General features: G+C 54.0%; 1 protein-coding gene across 2 annotated transcripts in view; it reads right to left on the bottom strand.

Moving 5' to 3' along the window:
* The window catches only part of Rhbdf2 (rhomboid 5 homolog 2), a 28,422-nt gene extending 11,169 nt beyond the window's left edge, over window positions 1–17,253 (bottom strand). For both annotated transcript variants that reach the window (XM_052758814.1, XM_052758815.1), the window contains exons 1-2: window positions 17,133–17,253; window positions 2,646–2,794 (exon numbers count right to left, since the gene is read on the bottom strand). The gene's annotated coding sequence lies outside the window, so the exon portion shown is untranslated. The remainder of the gene's footprint in view (window positions 1–2,645; window positions 2,795–17,132) is intronic.
* Between the last annotated feature and the right edge of the window lie 840 nt (window positions 17,254–18,093).

Raw genomic sequence — 18,093 nt, 5'->3', positions numbered from 1 at the left:
GAAATTGCTACTAGCCTGGTATTTCTCATTTTTTCCTTTCCTTTAAGAGAGGGTTTCATCCCAGGCTAGCCTTGGACTTGCTGTGTTTCTAACGGTGACTGTGAACTCCTTAATTCTCCTGCCTCTCCCTCCCACATGCTGGGATTACAGGCATGTGCTGCCATGTCTGGTATATGTAGTGTTATGAATCCAGCGCAGGGCTTCGTGCGTGCTAAGGCAAGCGCTCTCCCAAATGAGCCCCAGCCCCAGCCCTGGTATTTCTATTTTAACAATAAAGGTGATTCACACTCACTGAACAAAAAGACTGAGCATGGTAAAGCAGAAAGTGAGCTTAAGGCCGTCCCTCAGGGCAGCCTTTGAGCTCCAGCAAACAGCATGGCTTCTGAAACCCGCCCAGCTTCTCGGGTCTGGTGTGTACCCCTTCCCTTGGGAGCACACAGACCGACGTCTTTGCCTTCTTTGAGGACAGAAAAGCCCTCTCTAAGTGGAACATGCCAAGACTCAATTCCCGATGGATGGTTACACAGGATGTTTTGTTTAGTGTTGATCATACTGTGTGGGTGTGTAAAGTATTAAAGACAGCACTGGATACAGGAGGCTGGCCTGAAGAACAAGGGTGCTGAGAACTTCAACGGATCTGGACAGGTGGCCCCATAAAGAGGAGGTGGTTGTGCACCCTGTTAGGGAACTTTTCCCTGCTTGGACTGGGCCACTGAGCCCCATTCCCTTTTGATGGCTCCAAGATGAGGTACCCGCTGTCTGTTTCTGTCCCTGCAGCTCTAGGAAGCTCAGAAGGAGGCCACGGTGGGTGGGGGGCGGGGGGCAGTGCTTGACAGCCACCACATGGAGCCCCAATTTCCAGCTCTTGGTAGCTTTAAATTTTACTTTTTAATTTATTTATTTTATGTGTATGAGTGAGTGTTTTCCTTGCGTGTGCAGTAGTGCCCAATACATATGCCTGGTGCCTATGGAGGCCCGAAGAGGGCAGCGGATCCTCTGGAACTGGAGTCATGGATGTTGCAAGTCACAACATGGGTGCTGGGAATTACACCAGGTCCTCTAAGAACAAGTGCTCTTAACCGCTGAGCCATCTCTCAAGGCCCCTAGTTCTCTCCATCTATCCTTCTCCACAGCCTGCTCTCACCTGAAAGAGCTCACAAGTCTCCCCACCCTCCACCTGTTACCCTTAAGTCCCTTCCAATGGGACTAAAATCATGCCTATCTCTCTCTGCTCAGTTCCAAGATCCTGTTCTTCAAGGCCAAGCTCATCCATGTGGCCTCCAGGCTCCATGTGCTCCCCACCCCACCAGCTGTGTTGACTGTGGCACTCCGACCCCTCAGCTGGAGGTGGGTGCCCCCAGCTTGACCCACAAGTGGAGCTGGCTTGCCTCAGTGAGCATGCTGAAGGACTGCCACTCAGACTTTCACTTGCATAGCAAAGAGAAAAGCACATTCTCCCTAGAAGGGACCCCCTCAAAACATCCCTCAAGTGCTGTCCCCACACACTGTGCAGGAATGTCCCCAGCACTGCATTCACCAGAGCTGAAAGGTGACAACCACCTGGTGTCTGTCAATGGAGGGCTGGACAGACAGAAGGGTGCAGATTCATACAATGTCCTCATCTTAACACCTGCTCAACACAAAGAGGACTGACGTGCTGAGCCAGGCCATGACCTTGAGAGCATTATCTAAGTGATGATGTCCCTCTCAAAAGGCATAGTGGCACACATCTGTAATCCCAGCACTCAGGAGGCAGAGGCAGGAGGATTGTGATTTAGAGCCCAGGCTGCTGAGAAGGCTTGGGGTAAAGGCGCTCGCTTGCCATCAAACTGGACAATATGAGTCGGATCTCTAAAACCCACACTGGAAGGAGAGAATCGTCTCTTGTATAAGTTGCCCTTGACCTCCATAGGCACACTGTGGTATGTGTAGAACATAAACACACATACACACAAAATAAACAAACGTGGAAAATTTGAGAGTTGAAGACATAGTCGGGGCTACACAAAGAATTCAAGGGATTCAAACATGAGATTGTATTGGAAGAAAAGAGGAGAAGGAAAGAGAGAGACCAGAGAGATGGCTCAGTGGTTAAGAACACCGGCTGCTCTTCCAGAGGACCTGAGTTCAGTTCCCAGCACCACGTCAGATGGCTCACATTAGCCTGTAACTCCAGTTCCAGGCGATAGGATGCCTTCTGACTTCCACAGGCCCCTGCACACACAGAATACACACATGCACATCAATAAAAATAAGATTAAAAAAAAAAAACACCAGGGCATGGTGGTTCATATCTGTAATCCCAGCATTTGGGAGGCTGAGACAGGAGGACTGCTGTGAGTTCAAGGCTAGCCAGGGCTACATAGCAAAGTCCTGTCTCAAAATAAACAACATAAAAAGAAAAGCAAACAGAGCTGAAAGGTGACAACCACATCAGTCTTGTACGTGCAAGGTCCTGGGTTCCTCGGAAGCTGAGCTCTGCCTGCGCACATCACTATGATCCCTGACCATCACGTGGTAGAGAGGACCTTCTTGCTTAGCCTGAATGCCACTTACTCAGAGGCTCCCCCTTGGCCGCCTGAGCAGCCCCCAAGCCCCATCTCCTAGTGGTACCTGAGGCCACCACCAGGCCACCAGCTTCCTACCTTCAGGTATGTGAGGTCCCTGCTTCCTTTGCTTGGGAGGGCGTCTTACACCATGTTCCACTCCTTTCCTTGTTCTGTGGACGCTCCTGGGGTCGCGGTGGACAGATGGAGTGACAGACAGCTGTAGGTCAGGCAGGACAGCTGCCAACCTGTGAGAACAGGGGACAGGTTAGAGGGGGCAGGCCAACCTCCAAATCGTCCCATTTTCCTGACCTCACCCGTCTCCCACAGGAGGGGCAGGAGGAGACCCAGAGTGAGGGCCCTTCAGAGTGCTGATGCAGCCAAGGTCCATGTGGCCACTGAACTTGGGCTATTAACATACTACCACTCACAGACCAGGTCTGGCCCAGGGTTTGACTGGAGCCAGGCATCAAGATCTGCCCCTATTCTGTTTTTAATGTTACTTTAAAAAGATCTTTTGCTGGGTTGTGGTGGTGCACATCTTTGATCCCAGTACTCGGGAGGCAGAGCCAGGCAGACCTCTGTGAGTTCGAGGCCAGCCTGGCCTACAGAGAGATCCAGGGCAGGCACCAAAACTACATGGAGAAATCCTGTATTGAAAAACCAAAACAAACCAAACAAACCAAGAACAAAGGTCTTTTATCCTTTAGAGATAAGGTCTCAAGCGGTCTAGGCTGGCTTTGAACTTGCTGTGTAGCTGAGGATGACCTTGAACTCCTGATCATTCTGCTCTCGACCTCCTGAGTGCTGGGATCATAGGTGTGTGCCACTATTCCTAGCTCACTGGGACTGAAGAGACGGCTCAGCAGTTAAGAACACTCACTGGCTGTTATCTCAGAGACCCGGGTTCAATTCCCAGCACCCACATGGCAGCTCACAACTGTCTGTGACTCTAGTTCCAGGGGATCTGACACCTTCACACAGACATACATGGAGTCAAAACCTCCATGCAAATAAAAATAAGTAAATCTTAAAAATAAGCCGGGCGGTGGTGGCGCACGCCTTTAATCCCAGCACTCGGGAGGCAGAGCCAGGCGGATCTCTGTGAATTCGAGGCCAGCCTGGGCTACCAAGTGAGTTCCAGGAAAGGCGCAAAGCTACACAGAGAAACCCTGTCTCAAAAAACCAAAAAAAAAAAAATAATAATAATAAAATAAATAAATAAATAAATAAATATTCAATTCACAAGTCCAGGAATTGTTAGCTTTAAAAGAAAATTAATTTAATCTCTCTTTCCATTGTTGGTGCCAGGGACCAAACTCAGGACATCAGGCTTAAGTGGCAAACACTTTTGAAAACAATGTGTGTGGCTGTGTCTGCCTGCATGTATGCTATACACCACATGTGCGCCTGGTACCCACAGAGGCCAGAAGGCTTCGGATCCCCTGGAACTGGCGTTACAGATGACTGTGAGTCGCCATGTGGGTGCCGGGAATGGAACCACTGAGTCATTTCTCCAGCCCCAGTGGCATCTACCTAACCCTGTCTTCTGAGTAAGATCTACTTTCTGCGGTGGGGAGATGGGCTCCGTCCTGAGGTGCTGTCCATACAAGCATGGAGGCCTGAGCTGGGCGTGGGAGCACGGATTTGTAATCCCAGCCCTGGATCAATGGCGGCAAGAAGGATCCATGGGGCTGGTTGGGCAGCTGGCCTCACCGACTTGGCCGTGTCCCAAGGCAGTGAGGGACCTTGTCTAAAAACAAAGAAAGGTGTATGTCCCTGAGGAATGACACCCAAGGTTGTCCTTTTTGTCCTTTGGCAGGCACAGGCTCCTCACACCACACACACACACACACACACACACACACACACACACACACACACACACACAAAAAACAGGTCCGAGTCTGGGGCTAGGGACGACTTGATCGACACAGTGCTTGCCATTCAAGTGTGCAGAACCCAGGGAGAGCCAACAGCGGCAACACCCGTAATCCCAGCATGCCTCCTGCGAGACAGGAGGGGGAGGCGGAGGACTTTCAGAAGCCCGAGGGCCAGCTAGCCTGGTGTGCACACAGCGGACAACAGAGACCCTGTCCCAAACAAGGCAGACGGTAAGGACTGACACTGACGCTGCTTTCTGACCTCCACACGTGTGCCGTGACGGACACACCCTCATAAACACGCACACAGGCAAAGTAAAGGAAGGGGCCGAGGCTGGAGCTCAGAGGTATGGTGCCTGCCATACATATGCTGGAGGGCTTGGTTCCCGCCAACCCTACAAATAAAAACAGATTTATTTTCCATTAGTCAGCCTGATTGCTCAAGTGACGGGGACCTGTTCTGCTGTGTTTGTTTTTTTGATTAATTGATTGACATAAAATCCACACAACATAACATCAACTATTTGAAAGAGAATGCCGTGGTGCCTGTGTTTTAGAATGCCCTGTTCAGGCATATATCATAAGCAAGGCAGAGGAACACAGCGAGCCGTCCTCGGAGTAAGCCCCAGCAGCTACTGGCAAGTGCTACAGTGTCTGGGCAAGATCAGCACTGCATGTGCCAGGCCTGGCCCAGCCCTCCACATGCACTGTCCCTCAAAACATCTTCCAAGAGAGGCGCTATCATGCTTCTGATGTGTAGGTGGGCAACAGAGGCTCAGAGGGGTTGATTAACTTACTTAAGCTCACACAGCAGGGAAGAGGTACAGCTCAGACTCAAGTCAGCAGACAGTAGGTGTGAGGCCACCTTGGGAATCTGGCAACCTCTTTTCCAGGGTACACTTGGGGCTGGAAGACCCTTATCACGGGGCTGGGGAGTCATCTCTGGAGGTAGCCATGGTCTAGCATCCTAATGATTCTCAAAGCATGATTGGCAGAGGCCTGTGCTGCCCAGAGGCTACCACGGGTGAACTGGAAGGAGGGGCTGGTTTAGGCCCCTCTCTCATCCCACCTGCACGGCCTTCTATGCTTTGCCCTCTGTACTGAGGCCTGTAAAACTCTCCATATCACAGATGCAGAGCACTGGCTGTGTGTGTGGCGGGGGAGGCTTTGAAGAATTGAGGCAGAGCTGGCCAAGGACATTACTGCCTTTTTAAGCAAGACCAACAACCTCCGCTTTGGCTCCAACACCCCAAGGTGTCAGGAGTCCTGTCCCACAGTCCTCTGAGATCCCAGGTGGAAGACACTGGGGTTGGACTGGCAGACTCTGAGGAGCACTGGTTGTCACATGAGACACTGCTTGGGGATACCTCCAGGACAACAGCCTCACCTGGGGCCTCTACACAGAAGCTCCTCAACTTGGCAATCGCCTGGGACCAGAGTGCAGGGAGAGGGCATCGGGCGGGCATTACCCCGGTGGCACTGATGGGGAGGGGCAGGCAGCAAGAATGAGAGAGGTGGCGAAGATGGCCACCAGCAGAGAAGTGTCCGACTCTGAGGCTGCACCCTGGCAGCTTCACCTGTGGCTCTGGCTAACAGCAAGACCCTTCTGGAGTGAGGGGCTGAAGGCACCGCCTAGGAGTCAGCACTGTGACGACCCAGCCAGGCTGTGATGGTGTGAGTGAGGGCGGGCCCACAGGCTCGTGTTTGAATGCTTGGGTCCCAGCTGATGAACTGTTTGGGAGGGTTAGATGTGCCCTTGTTGAAGGAGGAGTGTGGCTGGAGTGGGCTTTGAGGTTTCAAAAGCCCACACCAGGTCCGGTTTCTCTTTCTCTGCCTGCTGCCAAGTTCTCTGCCATGATGAGCATGGACTACCCCCTGAAACTGTAGGCAAGCCCCCAATTAAATACCTTCTTCTATAAGCTGCCTTGGTCATGGTGTCTCTCCACAGCAACAGAACAATTCTAAAACACAGCTCTATTCCCCACACCTCCTCCAAGCTCCCACCTCCTGTATCCGAGGCCCTGCACCCACACGCCAGCTTCCACCTAGTCTACCTGGCCAGCCCCTACTGCTTCTCCCCCGGCCCCCACGTTAATATTTTTATTCATTATTTGGGGATTTCATACAATGCACCCCAATCATGCTCACTCCCCCTTCCTTCCAGGTCTGCCCTCCCTCCTTGTGCCCCCCTCCCCCAAATCCCACCAAGTCTAATTTCTGTTGCCCATATATTCATTGGAGCATGGTAAAACTCCCAGTGACCAGCCCACCCCTTAAAGAAACCTGAGTCCTTCCTCACCCCGCCCCCACTAGAAGGCATCAACTTTGAAGATTACACTTCAGCATCTTTATCAACTTTTTTTTTCTTTTTTGGTTTTTTGAGGGTTTCTCTGTGTAACCATGCTGGCTGTCTCTGTAGACCAGGCTGGCTTTGAACTCACAGAGATCCACCTGCCTCTACCTCCCAAGTGCTGGGATTAAAGGTGTGCGCCACCTCTACCTGGCAAAATTTATGTGGATTATAAAAGACTCTCTTCATGTCTAGACTGTTTTGTGGGGGTCGGGGGAGGGGTTGTCACAGAAGCCTTCCACGTCTGTCATTCTGTTGAGTCTGCAGCCATCGAAACCACTGCAGAAGAAGCTTCCGTGCCCACAGCAGCTGGTGGCAGCATGGATCACCAACTTCCACATGGTTTCCAGCAGGGGCAAGGATCACTGACATCAACGTGGTTTCCGGTGGCAACACGGACCACGGACACAACATGGCCTCCAGCAGCAGCACGAACCATGGAAGTCTTTTGAGGAGATTTAACCCAGAAAATGAGTCATTCATCTCGGATATCTTGCTGCTCAGAGTCAGGGTGATGGTGTGCACGGTTGGGCAGCATGTCCAGGGTCAGGACCCGTGTGAGCTCCGGGCTTCGGGACACCATGCTGCCCTCAGCGCCACGGTCCTGCCCGTCTCTGGGCACAGCCACCCTGTCCCCCCCTGATTCCTTTAGGAGTGTCACCCCCCGGAAGCCTGTCTGGTCACCACCCTGCTCTCAGCACCCCCAGGTCTGACAGCAGGAGTCTCCCCCTCTGTTCTCACACCCAGTCAGTCCCCATGGAGTCCCAGCTGGAGGAGTGGGTAGCGGGGTGGGAGTCTGTGCAGCTGGGGATAAGGTCAGTCTGCATGGACACTGGGCAGAGGCCATCTCTCAAACCCTGCAGCTGGCTCTGGAGGTCACTCACCTTGCCCCGTCCCACTGCAGGGCTTGGACGGAGGTTACTGGGTGCTGGCTGGGGGTGAAGCCCAGTGGCTCAGTTCCCCGGTTAGCCATAAGCACTCTTTTCCCTTCTGAGGAGCTGCCCTCAGACGCCAAGCCCCTCCAGCTGGGGTCCCCCCCACATACACCCAGGAGTCCTCCCACCCCCATCCCACCCCCTGTGCTGCTGACTGTGCCCATCTCCAGATGGAAAGGGCAGACACGACTGTGGTCACAGGACAGGGGAAGTTCACAACCTCTGGGACAATCTTAGGGTCCCAGAGAAAGTCTGACGGCAGGGGCAGGGTAGGGCTGGTGAGGAGTCCCGTGCCAGGAAAGTCTCTACCATCACCTGCAAAGACAGCACCAAGCCTTGAATGATGGTCCATAAGTAGCCGAATCCCTGTGCCTCAGTTTCCTTTCTGTTCACTGGCAGTTAAACACGGTGACAGCTCAGACCACAGGCAGCCCAGACAATGGAGATTTCTCCCAGAACTTCTCCTGACCCCCTCTGCCCCAACCCTTCCCAGGACCGGGTGTGTTGGCAGCTACCTCACACAGCAGTGGGGATGAGCAGATTTGCTCTACGCTCCTGCGTGACCTGTGTCCACGACAGGCCACAGAGACCAGACAAAGAAAAAGTGGTGGGAGCCGCCCTAGCGGCCACTTATCTCCCGCCCCCAGAAGTGCTTGCTCACTGCAAAGGAAATTGTGACATCCTGGGAGCAGGCTTCCTCTTACCCACAGTCATATCCGCTGAGCTCTCCAAGACCCCAGGCTTGCTGCCCATGGGTGGGGGTGGAAGGGGCCAAGGCTAGGGTTATAGCTCTCTGCCACCTGCCCAAGTTGGATCCTGGTCTAACCTCTAGGGAGAAGCCTACCCCACAAAAGATTCTCCAGCCAGAGCCCCAGAGATGCGCTTGGATTAAACAGCCAGGGCTGAGGGTGGGTTTCCTCTTCCTTTGGAGTGGTAGCCAGCAGGGGTGGGGGCAGGGCAGACAGAGAGGGAAAGCGCAGAGCAACAATGAGATCGCCCCAGGTGCCCTTGATAGATGGCCTCCATGTCCTCCACTAGGGCCATCGTGCCCTCCAGAGAGCCTTCAGATAGCACCAGCCAGCCAGCAGTGGCCGGGACTAGGCACACAGAAACGCAGACTCAGAAACTACCCTGAATGCCCAGAGAATCCGGTTTCCCCACAAAGGGTGGGGCCCAGCCACTCCCTCACAAGGCAGGGCCAACCCAGGCATGGTAGCATGGTAGGCAAGGTCACCCCCAGGGAGTGCTCCCCCAAACACACTAGGCGGGGTGCCCCTCCCTCACTATGCAGGTGACATATGCCCAAATTCCTCCTTGGTGCCTGTCCACCTGTCCACAGGTCTGACCTGGGCCCCTCCCCTAATCTCTGCCTGCCTGCCACCAATGCACTCACTCCCACTAGCAGGATTCGGAAGTCTCAGCATTCTTATGAATAATTCCCTGCCCCCTTAAGCTCTGTGGACGTGAGGAGCCAGGGCTTTAAGGTAGCTTGACAGCTGTATCCCCAAATGAGTGGCAGCTTGATGTAAGAGCCAAGGCCACATATGGCCAGAAATGAGGACAGGAGGAGGGGCCAACGGGCAAGAAGTGAGTAGCCCTCTCCCCTCCGGGGAAAGGGGCAGACCAAAGGCGAGGGTTACAGGTCACCTAAGCAGAGGACTTAAGGAAAGCACACCTGGCCCAGAAGCCATGTCCAGCTCTGAGCTGTGGGCAAGTCCTGGAGCATGCAGAGAGTAGGCAGAGGGGAAGGGGGTGGTGGCAGACGGATGTCATGCCAGGTCCCTGCTGAGTCACAGGATGATGACAGTGTGGGCTGGGGGCAAGGAAGCGACTTCTCTCCCCAGCTTCCCTGCCACAGAAACCAAAACTATACCTCCCTCCCAGGGCCCTGCTGGGAACCTCTGAGTTTTTAGAAAGCTACAAAGAGGAAGTGGAGCCCCAACAGCTGCAATCCCCTGTTAAAAAAAGACAAAAAAAAAAAAAAGCTACTGTTGCTAACCTCCTAAAGTTCTACAGCCCGGATTGTCCGGAAAGGATAGCCCAGGTAATATGGAGCTGCCACCTAAGAAGTCTCCAAATTGGTCCCACACAGCCAGTGACTCACTGCTGAACGTCTCCTGGCCCTGGTAAGAGGCTGTGAGGATGGAGCCAAAGGCAGCTGCGTGAACAGGCTGGCACGGGACGGACGGGACCTGGGAAGGGTCGTAAGGTATAGACCGGGGTGGCAGCAGCATGTATCGTCTGCAAGGATGACAGAGAAAGCAGGGAGAGGACTCTGCGCCTTTCCCCACGTGCTTTTCCCCAGAGGCATGGAGCAGCAGGTGGTCGCAAAGTCAGCACACTTGGCCACCCACAAAAAAAAAAAAAAAAAAAAGAAAAATGGCTTGTGGTTCACACCCTGCACAGACCTCCCCAGCAGCAGGCCTCCCCAACAGAGCCCCCACTCCTTTCTCCCCTCCACTTCCCAGGGCTTGTGCCAAACTCATTTCACAAGACCAGACCTGCAGGAGCAGGTTCAAGGACTTGGCAACCTGCTGACTTCTTTGGGGGTTCCCCCCATTAGACCCCAAGTTCTGGGCTCCCTCTGACCCAATTAGAAGAATTTGGCCCACCACAGACACGGGAAGCGGGTACTGGGTTCCAGGGAGCTGCCAAGAGCTCAATGCAAGTGTGAGAGTGTCTATGTGTAGGTGCAGTGCCCTGCTCTTAGACGGCCAGCCTTATCTTCCCCTCCGCCCCCATCTCTCTGGGCGTTCTCTGGACCACTAGTCAGCCAGCCAGCCAGGCAGAGACAGGAGCAGGTTGAGGTGGGGGAAGGGGGCAAGTTCTGTACCCCTAAAGCTCAAAATGCAGCAATTGGGTATGAGTGTAGCTCAATGGTACAAAGAGTCCTTGGCATATACAAGGCCCCGATTCCATCACAGCAACACACACACACACACACACACACACACACACACACACACACACACACACACACACACACGCTGCTAAAATACTGGGAAACGGGTATGCAGCCAGGAGTCTCCAGCTCAAAGCTCCTCTAGAAATCGTGACTCTAGAAGCTGCTGATGGAGGCAGGTCCCCTCTAGCAAGACAGCAAAGATGCAGGTGCCTTGAGCAGACCTAGGACAGAGCCCTCTCACACCCCAGGTGCCTTGAGCAGACCTAGGACAGAGCCCTCTCACACCCCAGGCAAGCGGCAGCAGGTCACGGGGCTGCGGGCTGGGATGCCGACCACAGCTTTAGGGGACAGAACAAAGACAGCAAAGGGGTTCTAGGATGCTTATCCAGCAGTCTGGTCTCCTGGGACTGTATATTCTGCCCCACTTCTGCTGCCCTGCCCAGGGGACCAGATGTCAGGACAGGCCCCACAGAGAGAGCACTCACTACTGGGTACCACATCAACATGAGCTTAACTCTGGTATGGAAGATCTGCCTGTCATAGGAACCCTGGCTACTGGGAATTGGGTTTCACTGGTCTTCAAAACCAGAAGAGACATGCCCAGTGGTTGGGGCAGGATGCGGTGCAGCCTGAGGGGAAGAGTTGAGTAAAGTGGTACACTTTACTTCTCTGGGGTTCCCTGACACCAAGGTGTGACCACCGCGTGCACACAGCTGGGGTTTCATCTGATACTTGCAAGCCACTCACCCACCCAATTTCCACCTGCCATCTTGGAGTATGGCTGCAGACAAAGCTACTCCCTGACTAGAGGAGGCAGCGTCATGGGCCCGGCTCTGCTGTGTGATCTCTAGTAAACCACTTAACATCTCTGAACTTAATTTGTTGCTTATGCAGCCCCACTGAAGTCTGAGACCTGGGTGTCTCTGTCACCAATAACCAGGGCTCACCTATCATACAGCATGTTCCACTGAGGGACAAAGCCTCACCCTGTCCTACAGAGTCCTTGCCCAGGGTCATTCAGCAAGAAAGAGGAGGTGACCAGGCCAGGTGTGAGCACTCAAAAGTGACAAAAGATTTCGGGTTGTTGTCCTCAACATACCCAAGACAGGGCGCTCGGCATCCTGCCCAGATCTGCTTCTGCAGGCTAGGAGCCCCTCAGCAGGGAATATGCCAGCCAGACACTTTTCAGCTTGTAAACAGTCATTAAGAAGCTAATAAACTTGATTTCCCAGAACTCTGCCCTGGGGCACCCTGCTTCCCCAGGAAGATGCTAGCCCCAGACACAGTGGGTACCAGGGATTTAGGGCACTTAGACACAGGACCATCCAAGCTGTACCCATAGCAAGTGAACCTTCAATGGCATCTGCCCACCCCTCTCCAGCTCACTTTGGGGCAGTGTAGGACTCTCATGTCGAAGAATGAGGCATGCTGGGAGCCAGCGTCACATGTGGCCTGGCTACCCTGTCACAGTTTCCTCTGCTATGAGACGGGGTGACATTCACTACAAGGAGGGCAGATCCTGCATATATAACGCCTGATGCACAACCAGTAGCTAACTGATGGCTTTTTTCCCTCCTTTGCTGAGCTGCACCATCATGACCCATGTGGTCTACGAATGAGCCAAGAGTCCAGTGTCAGGATTCTTCTTGACAGGTGGGAAGGAAAAAAAAAATCAAGGCTCAACATTATTAAATCACTGGTCTAGATCCCATAGTCAGGAAGTGGTGGGCTTGCAGCCTACTAGGGTCCTGAGTTATGTATTTATTTTATTTGTTGTTTTGAGACAGGGTTTCTCTGTGTAGTTCTGGCTGTCCTGGACCTCACTCTGTAGATCAGGCTGGCCTCAAACTCACAGAGATCCATCCCCTGCTTCTGTCTCCTGAGTGCTGGGATTAAAGGTGTATACCTCTACCACTCGGCAAGTTTTTTTTTTTTTAATTTTTAAAGATTTACTTTTATTATTATTTGTGTGTGTGTGGGGGGTCTTTTACCTGCATATATATCTGTACACCACACACATGCAGTGCCTATGGAGGCCAGGGGAGGGTGTTGGGTCCCCTGGAAATAGTATTATAGACGGTTGCAATCCACCATGTGGATGCTGGGAACTGAATCCAAGTCCTCTGCACAAACAGCTAGTGCTCTTAACCAGTGAGCCACCTCTGCACCTCTCCACCAGTTCCTCCCCTACCACTCCTGGAACAGGAAAAGCCAAGCGGCAAAAGGACTTGTCTGGAGTGGCAGCTCACTCTAGGTAGACTGGGTGCAAAGACCTTTGGCTCATGAACCCTCCTCCACCATCGGCACAGGGGCCAAGGAGTGCTGACACCTAACCCTTGAGGAGCACTTCTTACTTATCAAAGCGCTTTCACAAACATGATCTCACTAACTGAGGCAGGGTGGAGGCAGCTGTCATTATGAGGCCTGGCTGATAAAGGCCTTTAGGGCTCAGCTGAGCCTTCAGTTTTCAGTCCTGTTTCTACCCAGAATCCCACGGCAGGTTTCCCGCCATTCAGAGACCCACCTTATGCCAGGGATAAGGGGCAGATAGCTCCTCCACATCAGCTGTGATACTGTGGACATGGGTTCAGTGGCCACCTACTGAGGCAGAGGAGCAGGGCTCCTCAGCATACCCCCAGCCCCAAGGGGTTCTCTGCCCCAGTCACAGCTCCTTTTAGGGTTCAGATGATCTGAATGTGCTTTCTCATCTGACACCCCAGTAGCCTACAAGGCAGGGTCTCTCCAATGATCCAAATCTATGCTGTGCACAGCAACCTTTCTCCAGATACATGTAACCTCAGGAGTGTGGTGCTGGCTCACTTCACAGTCTCCGCGCCCCCCCCCCCCCCCAGTCACAACCAGGCTGAAGAGGTCCACAAATCACCATTAAAATCCTCACCTCATAATCCTCCACTGTACATCTGGAGAAACTGAGGCAAAGACTACCTTAATGACTCCCATCCTACTGAGCACTCTCATAGATCCGAGTCTGCTGGCTCCAATAGCTTGCTTTCTGATCCTTAAGCTCGGGATCACCTGCCCTTCTGGCCAAAACCCTGCCAGAACTCACTTGGCTCAAACCACTATGCGCACGTGGTGGGGGTCGGGGGTGGGGTGGACAGAAACTGCCTCCCAGCAGCTTTTGAACCCCAAATGCTTGCATCTGGGCCCCTGACTAAATCTGGCCAGGGGAGGGTAATACCCAGCAACTCTCCATAGCTCCCTGAAGATGAGAAGAAGGGTTTCCTTTCCTGCTGCCCGGGGAGGCCAAGGATACTTGGGGGGCAGTTCTGGAAAAACCTTCATTCTTCCGAACAGTGGGGCAGCCGAGGCTGGCTCCTCTTGTGAGGCCGCCTGTGTGCCAAGAGCTGCCTGCCCTGGCAGCGAGAGGCCCTGTCTCAGGGCCATGCTAGCCCGCTGAGGTCAGCCAGCACTCGAGAGTGCTGAGTCCCATCCCTCCCCCAGCCTGTCTCAGCTGGAGAGGAGACTAGGCGCTGCTCCCAACAACGCAGATGGTGAGGTCACTTTGGAAATCCCCTCAGGCAATGGGGCAATACCTAGGCGGGATCCCATGAGTCCCAAGGGACACGCTGGGTTAGGGCTGGCATGGGTGGAGCGGGGCAAGCTGCTTGGAGAACACACAGCTCCCATATGCTGTGTGAGGGGACCCAGGCCCAGAGTCACCAGGCATCAAGTCACCAGAACACAAACATGCACACTGCAGCCCTGTGACGTCTTCCTGATGTCATCTGGTGCCTGTCTGGGACACAGTTTATACAAGTAATGGAGCTGGAGAGATGGCCCAGCAGTTAACAGTACTGGCTGCTCTTCCAGAGGACCAGGGTTCAGTTCCCAGCACCTACATGGCACAACCATCTGTAACTCCAGTTACAGGAGACCTAATACTTTCTGGCTGCAGCAAGCATCAAGCGTATATATGCCGCACAGACATACATGGAGGCAACACACACACACACACACACACACACACACACACACACACACACACACAGAGTAGTAGGCCACTGTCTACAGTTCAGGTCATAGGAAAGTATCAGTGAGCCCAGAGCAGGGCTGAGACCCCAGTGGCCCCCCAGAGCTTGCCTGCTGGGATTTATTCCTACTCTTTCAGGAGCCTCCTCCCCAGGCAGCAGAGTGTATACAAGGTGTGGGGGGGGGGGGGGGAACTGACCAGAATGAGCAAGTGAAGCTGGCGTCACAGGTTTGGAGTAGGTGGCTTTGAGGAAGTCTGGGTGTTCAGCTTTATGCCTTCAGAGACACACACAGTGGGTGTAACTACTACACTCATACTCAGTTGAAAAGGCCTGGTCTTTGGCTAATTTTGAGACAGTGTCTTCCATACAGCCCAGAACGGCCTCAGACTCACTCTGTGGCTGAGGTGACAAACCCTAATTTTTTTTTTCTCCTGCCAATGCTGGATTTCAAGGCACATACCACCAGGTCTGGTGGCACACTGGGCTTTTATGATAAAAAGACAAAAATCATCCAATCAATCTAAGACTCCCTCTCCTCCTTTCTCACTCTACCAGGGCTCCCAAGCAAGAAGTCCAAAAACAGACAGGACAAGGGGAGATGGAAATGGTAGTTATTGCAGAGAAAGAGTCTGGCTGCCTCTTCTGGTCCTGCCCTACCTAGCCAGCAACACCCTCCACCTCCATTCCCAGAAAGCTAGGAGCCCAGGGGCCCAACACAACAGTTTCTGGTCAACCCTTGGGGGCTCTGTAGGATGGCTTTAACAGCCCCCACCCCTGACTGTCACTCGGCAAATGCAGCAGGGCCTGAGCTCACCCTGACCAGGATTCACACCTCCACAGAGGCAATCTGTCCTGTTGGAAGGAAAGAGTGGGGAGCCGCAGGGAATTAGGAGACCCGTTATTCCCTGGATGTTATTTTCCTGGTGTAAATAACCAGAAGAGTTAGTTCTGTGTTCAGAAGGAAAATTCCAGTCGGTCACATGGCATCCCCATCCATGAGGCCTCAGCTTGTCCAGCTTTGGGAAACTATGGGAACAGATGTTGGTCCTGCCCTTCCTCCATCTCCAGGGATACATGAGCTCAAGGGTTACTCTGGCTCACCCTGGGCTTACCCTGTGTGCGAAGCTATCCTGGGTGATACTCCAGGCCTGTGCTGTGAGAAAGCCCGCTCCCAGCCCCTCCTCTACAGGGCCGGGAGTCAGCCAACAAAAGATAGGCTTGTAGCACCAAGGCAGGACACTCGCCAAGGCAAAACCTGCCCTCACACCTCCTTACCTCTCTCTTACCTCACTTAGATTCATCCTGGTTCTTCCCACAGCCCCTGAGGTGGGGAGGGGAATTCACAAGCAGTACCCTGATGGACCAGGCCACCGTATGGTTCCTCAACATTGACTTTTTGGGTGCCCAATTCTGTGCTGTGGGGCTGACCTGTGCATTGTAGGGGGGGGGGGTGTCCTAGGTCTCTTCCATAGCATGCTAGCAACAACACATGCTTCCTTCCTGAATAGTGACAGCCAGAATGTCTCCAGGAATTGCCAAACATCCTTAGTAGACAAAAGCGCCCCTACAAGAGCCACTGCTCAAAACCAAGTTTCATTTTCTTCTCCCTGACCTACAGGGTCACAAGAGCACATGACAGATGCTGAGGACTCTGTTCCACCAGCAGACCACACACACACACACACACACACACACACACACACACACACACACACACACACTGGAACCCCCAGCCTAGCCGGCTGAGAAACAGCTGCCGCCCCACTTGTGGGGCAATTGCTCCTCAGATACACATCACCTTCGCTCTGTTAAGTCCCAACCCTTACAGACTCTCCACTCAGTGTTTCCTGGAGCTGGGTCAAGGCATGGACCTGGGTTCTCTCTGCCCTGGGATGGGGGTAGAGGCCTGGGCCCCACAGATCCTACAGCTCCCTAACCTTTAACCCAAGCAGAAACATCAGCTGGGGGCCCAACTCCCCAAATCCTTCGGTCCATAAACCAGGATTATTCCTGAGTACAATTTCAGAGCTCCGGTCCACTCTGGTGGTGTGACCCTCCCCCCTCCCCACCCCCGCACCTGTTTCCACCTCGGCTAGGCTCCACGCACAAACTTCAGCCCTCGGGCTCTGGGAGTTCACCCGGGAGGAAGGGGAGCAGAGTCTTAAGAAAGTCTAAAAGGGACTTCTGGGTGGAAGGCGGGGCCGCACGTTCCAACACTAGGCAGTGCCCTCTTCCTCCCTGGGCTTTTAAAAACTTGTGCGCAAACCACGCGCCGGGACATTGGTGACCGTGCTCCGGGGAACCCCTTGGCGTCCTGGTCCCGGTGAGGCCAAAAGATCTGCGTGTGGTATCCAGCGGCCCAGCGGGCACAGAGTCCAGCCTCGGCCTCTGGGGCGCTCCCCAGGGCACGCAGCCCCCGACCCTCCCGGCGGCCGTCCCGAGCAGTCCCGGGACTCCCCCTCGGACACCCGCGGCCTAGTGAACCCGAGCTCCGCCGCGTCCAACGCCCCGCGCTCACCTCGCAGAGTCCGCACGACCCGGGAAGCTGCAGCGAGCTGAGCGGGCAGCGCGGCGAGGCGGTGGCTCCACCGAGGCTGGGCTCCGGCGCTCCGCCTCTTCCCTACCTGCGCGAGGGCGCAGGGGCGGGGCCTGGGTGGGCGGGGCCTGTGTGGGGCGGGGCTTCTTGGTGTGTGGGCGGTGCTTCAGAGAGGCGTGGTTGGCCGACTGCTCCTGCCTTGGAGGACCTCCTGGGGTCTGTTCGGCTCTGACTGCTCCTCTTAAGGCCATTCTTAAGCGCTTGCCTAGCATACAGATCTTAGGTTTGATTCCCAGCAATACACACACACACACACACACACACACACACACACACACACACACCAAAACAACCAAACAGAAAACACCCAGTCTCCCCTTCTCTTCCTCATGTGACCTCTGACTCCTTTGACTCCAGGAATCTCTGCTGGCATCCTTTCTAGCTGCCCCAATCACTGCAGCTTCCTCCTCCAGGGAGCCTTTGGTCTCCTCTACCAGCTGTTGCTCCTCTCTCCATTAGAATGACCTCTCCTCAGGCCTGGCTTGCCTTCTAGGCCAGACCAGGTCTTGCTGGAAGCTGGGTCTTGTCCCCTTGAGCACCCCAGCACTAAACATAGAGCAACTGGGAAGGGGACTGAGGTGTGCGGAGCCTTGGTGCCGAGGCTGGCGGTCCGTTCATAGGCATCTCCCTTAGGTCAGAGTGGGTGCTGCTCTGCAGTCAAGGACACAGAGGCTTTCTCCTGGGGCTGGAAGTGGGTTCACAGAGGAGCCTGCAGCAGACAGACGAAGGCTCTCCACATCTTGGAGTAGTGGCCAGGCTCCTGGACAGTGGGTGACCCAGGTCCAGGCCTTAGGCATTCTAGCCTAGTCATAACTGACCAAGTAGCAACTCCCGCCAGGCCTTCTGGCTTCCTTTATGGACTGTAACAAGGAATAACTATAAA

The sequence above is a fragment of the Peromyscus californicus genome, unplaced genomic scaffold (genome assembly GCF_007827085.1).
Source record: "Peromyscus californicus insignis strain IS unplaced genomic scaffold, ASM782708v3 Scaffold_3__1_contigs__length_106647218, whole genome shotgun sequence".
In the NCBI taxonomy this organism is placed as follows: domain Eukaryota; kingdom Metazoa; phylum Chordata; class Mammalia; order Rodentia; family Cricetidae; genus Peromyscus; species Peromyscus californicus.
The sequence above is the reverse complement of the archived record's forward strand: the minus strand, read 5'-3'. Positions and strand labels throughout refer to the sequence as shown.